The sequence below is a fragment of the Chinchilla lanigera genome, unplaced genomic scaffold (genome assembly GCF_000276665.1).
Source record: "Chinchilla lanigera isolate Chin_1 unplaced genomic scaffold, ChiLan1.0 scaffold00067, whole genome shotgun sequence".
NCBI lineage: Eukaryota > Metazoa > Chordata > Mammalia > Rodentia > Chinchillidae > Chinchilla > Chinchilla lanigera.
In genome coordinates, this window is record NW_004955468.1 from 9,350,672 (window position 1) to 9,357,699 (window position 7,028).

General features: G+C 39.7%; 1 long non-coding RNA gene across 2 annotated transcripts in view; it reads right to left on the reverse strand.

The window, feature by feature from the left end:
* LOC102015304 overlaps positions 1 to 6,281 on the reverse strand; it is a 94,826-nt gene extending 88,545 nt beyond the window's left edge. For both annotated transcript variants that reach the window (XR_001236885.1, XR_001236884.1), the window contains exons 1-3: positions 6,185 to 6,281; positions 3,834 to 3,964; positions 3,259 to 3,374 (exon numbers count right to left, since the gene is read on the reverse strand). This is a non-coding gene — a long non-coding RNA (uncharacterized LOC102015304). The remainder of the gene's footprint in view (positions 1 to 3,258; positions 3,375 to 3,833; positions 3,965 to 6,184) is intronic.
* Positions 6,282 to 7,028: the final 747 nt, after the last annotated feature.

A 7,028-nucleotide genomic window follows, 5' to 3' on the forward strand; every position in this document is an offset into this window, starting at 1 on the left:
TGAGAGAAGAAAGGGAGAGAGAAAGAAAGAGAGAAGGAAGGAAGGAAGGAAGGAAGGAAGGAAGGAAGGAAGGAAGGAAAGAAAGAAAGAAAGAAAGAAAGAAAGAAAGAAAGAAAGAAAGAAAGAAAGAAAGAAAGAAAAAGAAAAAGAATTACTTTTTATAAGTTCTTCAGTCTGTGGTATTTTTATAGCAATAGAAAACAAACTAAAATAATGTCACAGGATTGATCCTTGGGCGACTTCAACATGGTAAATGTGAGCATGAGAGGAAGAGATGTCCAAGATGACTAAGAAAGCAAGCCAGTGAGACACCATGTGAATAGCTGTGTCCCAGAAGCCGAGAGGAAAGTTTGTCAAGAAGATGGAGTTGATCAAACGCCTAGAATGTGGCCAGGTCAGGCAAGGTAAGAGCAGAAAAATGTTGACTAAATATGAGAACATGAAGCTATTTCATGCTTAAGACAAAAACAAAACAAAACAAAACAAAAAAACTCTACTGGCTTCCTGTGGCCCTCAGAGTGGAGTCTTGATTGTGGTGACAATATATGTATTAATATTATGGCTCTAAAGGACCTCTCCTGCCTCAGAGCCCTTATATATACATTACCAATTTCCCAAGGTCTTTCCAATTGCCATGTAACATGCTGGTCAAAGCTTTCTTCCTCTCTACCTGGTAAACTCATATTTACAACGCATAACTCAGCTTAAATATTGTGCTCACCACTGTGGCACCAGGCATTTACATATCACTTACATCTGCACCTCCTTTGCTGCTTATTCTTTTAAGCCAGAAACCTGGAAGTTGGTCCTGACTCCTCCCATACTTGCTCATCTCTCACCTCTCGTATCGACTCGACTACTAACTCCCAGCCACTTTACTTTCTTAATTAATCTTCTGTCCTCCACATATTCCCATCCCAGCTCTTTCTCGCCTCTCGACAGACTTCCCTATTCCCTTCCCATTTGTTTTCCCACAAACAAGCCTCAATGAACCTCTTAAAACACAACATCGATCATATTCTCCCAAGAATGAAAGCCCTGGAGTGGCTTCCCACTGCTCTTAAAGACAAAAATTATTAACTGGCTGACAAAGCCCTGAACCTGTCGACCCCACCGACTACTCCCACTTAGTTTATTAGGGCTCTTGCGGTACTGTCTGTGCTCTGACCACACTGGCCTTTCAGCTCCTGAAACTCACTGAGCACCTGCATCTGTTCCCAACTCCTGTTCCTCACTATTTCAAACTGAGGGGCCTGAGACATAGATGTTAGTTCATTGCTTTCATGAAATATCAATATAATGCGAATGTACTATTTGCTCACCTTTCTGTAAGTTTGAAACGATCACAAAAGGAATGTTTAAAACATTTTTTAAACTTCCTAAATTTAAAATATTTGTTACATTTTTAAAATTTAAAAGATTTTCCTAGGAGCCGAAGATACAGCTCATTGGCAGAGCACTTGCCTAACACTTACAAAGCCCTGTGTGCAAAACCCAGTACTACAAACAAACAAAACAAAACAAACAAACACATACCCACACAAAACACACCAAAGAAAACCCCTGAATATTTAAAAATATTGCAGCGACAGTTAAGTTTCTGGTACAAGGTTAGTTTTGTCAGCTTCTCTTCCTACCTGACAGTTGCAAGAGCTGTCTGATCAAACCCCCTCGAATCATCAAACACCACCCACGATGCCTGCAGAGGCAACTGATACTCCTTCAGATCGAGGAGCTCTTTCATATACTCCAAGGTAAAAGCGCTCACTTCAAATTCACAGACACACAGCTTGGCAAGCCCGAGTGATGCCTTCGAGGGGAAAAGTCCACGCCTGTAACCTGACATTTAGAATAATGTGACTCAGTTTAACATACAGAAATCAAAATTAAGACACACACGAAACACTGTTGATAGACTAATTTTGTTATAAGCATGAAATAGGGGCAGGGGCCTTCTTCCATCATATAAGTGATAAACGAGACTGGACTGGCTCTCCCCTGAGAGCACTTACACTGTAATCAGGAAGAAAATGCATCGGGATGATGGTAAGTAATAGAGAATAACCAAAAGTGTGGTGATCTAGTTTCACTGGGATGGCCATGGGATGGCACCTCAGAGCTGAGAAGAATGAAATGGAAGCAGACATCTAAAAGCACAGAAAGTGCAGGAGTCCCTGAGACTTGGCAGCTGGAGGAGCAGAAAGGAACGGAAAAGCAGTGCTTCTTCCTGGAACCAGAGATTAGAGATGAAGAGAGACAGCAACAGAAGCGGTGGGAGAGAAAGGCAAGAAGATCGTGACATGAAGAGCATGAGAAGGAGCTCTGACTTTACCTGCTCTCTTGTGCAATACAAGGCTGTAAAGCCAGCAGTGGGCCCTTGGTGAACGCAATGCATTAGGGGTTGTAAGCGGAGAAATGGCATACTACTCTTTTAAAACAATGATTTTCGACTACTTTTAGAAAATCGAAGTGGAAGAGAGGAAGTACCATAAGGAAATTAATAGACCTGAACTTCAGCTAAAGATATTAGCATAATCCAAACTTTAAAAATTCACAAGGAACAGCTGCAGCCCACTGCTCTGTACATAATCACTGCAGTATGTGATGTCATTTTCTAAAGGAGCCCCAGCAACAACTTGTAGTCACACTCCCTGGTTTAACATTTTAGCTTAACAGGGTTCTTTTGTGGTCCAGTTCACAAACACTGAGAAAAATTCACAGCTGTAATTAGAGTGCAAATTTAATGTAAAAGGCCCAGCCAGTTGAAAAATAAGATTTTTCTCTCTTTTTTTTTTTTTTTTTTACTTTCTGCTATGGGATACATTATCAAGAGATTAACCACGTTTCTACAAATTTGTTAGACAAAACATGGACTAGTTTTTAAATGCTTTTTGGTTTGAGCTGCTTAATGGGCCACAGTTAAGAAGGTAAAAAATTAATTGAAACTCCACTGACTTCATAAGTAGGCCTCCTTAATTTTTAAATGATCTCAAATACCTCCTCCATTTCGCAGGTTTACAACCCATTTCCCCTTGTCAAAGGACAGTGACACTTAAACCACCTTAATTTCCTGGTAGTTTCTCAGTTGCCTTTAAAATTTGCAGAACACTTCACACACCATGGCAATTTGATGGGAAAAACATGCTATTTTCAATCAGCTCATAAACTTTAATTAAAAATAAGTAATCTGGCCATCACAGTCTGAAGTAAAGTGCTTATAGCTACAGACAAATGTCTTAACAACAGAATTCAATTTACCTCAACCAGTACCTCAAGCACATTAGTGGGCCAGACTGCCCACCATCCAGATGGTTCAAGGACCTCTTGTAAGAACTCCGTTGTGAATCCCCTTACTTCAGAGACCTCGCAGTCAGCTGTAAACAAATTAAACACAATAAGAATTGAGAAGGCAAAAAGCAGAGAAGTTAATAAATCTATTTAAATTCATTTTTCTCAGAACCAACTACTGGCATTCAGGACTAAGATACAATCTACCTGTAAACTAAAAAGATAAAAGAAGCAAGTAAGAGAAACTACTCACCTAAAATATAGTCTTGGTGGTCTCTGACTCATTCCTAAAACAAAAGTTGACTTGCTTGGAAAATTTCTAAGAAAAGGATTTTTGTTCTGGCATAAAATTTGAAAATGAATATAAACTTATCACAACAGCTACAATTACTGCATAAATCTTCATCTTGAGACAAACTGAAAGAACAACAAAAGTAAACAGGCTCAACTATAAGATACTTTCACTGTAGAGTGTCTTTATTTTCACATCCTTGCTTAGGAATTCCAAGCAAAACGCAAATAAGGAGTTGGGAATGAATACTTACCTCTATTAGAAGAAACTAGTTTTCAAAACATAAAAACACCTCAGATCTCAAATTCTACTTCAGCCTGGGTGGGGATATAGCTCAGTGGCACAAGCACCTTCATGGCAATTGCAAGGTCCTGAGTTCAATTCCTGGTATCAAAAAAGAAGAAAAAAAAAAGAATCAAATTCTACTTCAGAACAGTACAAGCTTAGGATATCTCACTATTTAGGTTTTTGATGATACTATTCTGTGAGGTTTACAGGGAAGTAGAGGAAGAGAATTATCTTTTACAAATAATCCAAGTTCTCCACAGGATTATAGTTATGACTTTTATTTTTGCTGCTATAATTAGCAAATTATAATGGTTAAGTATTTTAGTTTATTTTTCTCCCAAAACAACTCTACCAAACTACATTTTTTTTAAAAAGGATGATTTGCTTTTTTGCTGTCAAATGAATGCAAGCTTCCCTTTATTATGTACAGTATGACTCTGTCAATGGCCTCTCAAGTAACAGGGGTGAAAGAATCTTAATAATGCATAAGGTTTACCTCACTAAAGCTACTAGGTTCCTCCTCACAAATTTCAATGACTTTGTCTAAGGAAAAGCTCAGAAAATGCAAATCACCTTAGGTTTAGTCTGTATGTAATGTTTCATACAGTGTGACGTGGCCAGTGGTATATCTAATTCTGTGTAAAAAGATTTCTTTATAGACAAAATGATTACTAATAAATGATGCAAAGAGTGGCATTTAAACTACCAGAGTAATTTGCAGAGATAATTTCACATAAGGTACATGAGACTGTTGTCAGCAGCAGTCTTTCTTTTCCCACATTCCTTTATTTTCTCCTTTCTTTTTCACCTTCCTTCCATTTCTTTGTCTCTGTTCAGGCCATCAGAATTACCCTGACCCCACATATGACTGAAGTATACTTAAGAATCTATTGCTCACAAACATTGATGCACATAAGCCTTCGAGAATTGCAAAAAAAAAAAATTAAAAATCAACAAAAATGTCCTCAGAGGGCATCAATACCTGAATAACTGTGTAACAATCTATGTCTGTTTCCTAGCTTATAAAGATGAAAGTAGTATTCCTATTTCAATTAAAAATTAATAAATCATTTCTTAACCCTTTACAACAGTACCCATTACATAGGATATGTTTGTTAAGAGAAATAGTACCTTATTTCAACATAATATATCTACTGGCTCTTTTTGTTTTTCCAGTTTACTGAGATGTGACAAAAACTGTATGTATTTAAGGTATACATGACGTGTATATTAGGAAATGATTATCACAATAAACTTAACATTGCCATCACCTCCTTCCTCTCCTTTTCTCTTCTCTCTCTCCCTGCTTCCTTCCCTCCCTCCATGTGAGAATGCTTACAATGTACTCTTATCAAATTTCAAATATATAATGCCTTATTAATTAACTGTAGATACCATGGTCTCTCAGAACTTATTGATCTCACACCTAACACTTTGCGCCCTTTGATCAATATCTCTTTTCCCCCACCTGAGGTAACCACTATCTACACTGCTTTCTCTAAATGCAGCTTCTTTAGATTCCACATGTAAGTAATAACATGCAGTATTTGCCTTTCTTTATGGCCACTTCAAAAATGTGACTCTTCACACATTATTTCACTTCATGCTCATCACAAATAGAACCTTTAGCTCTGTTTTCCAAGGGCGAAAGCTGAACCTCAGCAACTCTTACCAGCTCACAGAGCGGTTCAATAGTGGAATTAAGTCATACCTATATTTTTTCACTTTGTCAGAACTCTTTCTACTGCATAATACAACCGACAGAACTAAAGAACATAAACCAGATGAAAATGTCAGGGAAAAAAAAGGTACTGAGGATCTAGAGATGTGGCTCAGTGGTGCACCGCGAAACAACAGTATTAATGTTAATATTAATAACAATAATGGAATCTCCATGAAGTGGCAGAAAGGAGAATTCGGGGACCTGGGTTCTACTTCTGGACTACGGCCCAATTTAGCCCCCCTCACTTGGGCAGGTCACTTGCCTCTCATGGTCAGGACAACTATCTAGGCTAAAGGCTCAAGTTTTCTTCTTTTTTGAAGAAGGGAAGTGTAGTTCTTGATCTCCTCTGCGATTCATTTGAAAAAGATGAGTCTTCCGTAAGATTACAAATCTCCCTGTAATCGGTGCAGGTAGGGAGGTCCCGACCCACTCCGACTCCATCCAGTCTCATGGTAGCTAAGGCCAGAGAGATGTGGAGAGGAAACTGGCCCCGGTACCCCGGGCTCTGATCTCCAGGACATCACGCCACCCTGGCCAACCGAGTCCGGAAGACCTGCAACCCAGACGCCCCACCCAGGATCCCCAGTGCTTACCTTTCTCCTCCTCCGCTGCCCAGGGCGCCCTGGTGCCCCGCCCTCAGCCCCCAGACAGCACGCTGTCATTTCATATTTCCGCGGGCGGCCACCCTAGAAGGCACCACAGTGACGAAGGCGCTTCTAATTGGATAATCCGTCCGACGCGGTCCTCCAGAGTCCCGCCCCTCCCGCCCCACCAACGCCGCCGACAAGACCTCAGCGCCATCTATTGGCCGGGCGGACTGATGTTCTCCTCCAAGTTCCCCCTCTTCAACTTACTGTGACCAATTTAGAGAAAACTGAATTGGTACATAATTTGGGGTGATTTCTGAAAAACTAACAAGCTTTCCTGGAAATTGGCTTTAATAAAAGAGACACTGGATTGAGAGTCAAAAAGTATAGTACTTAGACTTGTTTCAGCCATTACTCATAATATCATCAGGGCAAGTCACTTCACCTCTCAGTAGCTGATTGTAGGATGATTTGTAAATAGGAAGTAGACCTCCAGGCCCCGAAACTTCCACCTCCAAGAATAATGTCCTTTCTCATTCTCCCCCTACACACACACACACACACAAATATACACACAAAAAAATCATACACACAAAGTCATACACACACAATCGCACAGAATGTATTTTCAAAAAATGTTAAATTGGGGCTGGGGATTTAGCTCAGCAGCAAAAGCGCCTGCCTGGCAAGCGCAAGGTCATGAGTTCGGTTCCCGGTACCGGAGAAAAACCAAAAAAAAAAAAAAAAGGTTAAATCATACATAGTAAATAAATTTTTAACTGTTCTGGAGGGAAACTAACTTCCAGTAATAATAGTTAAGAACACTTACTGAATACTCTATGCAAGGAGA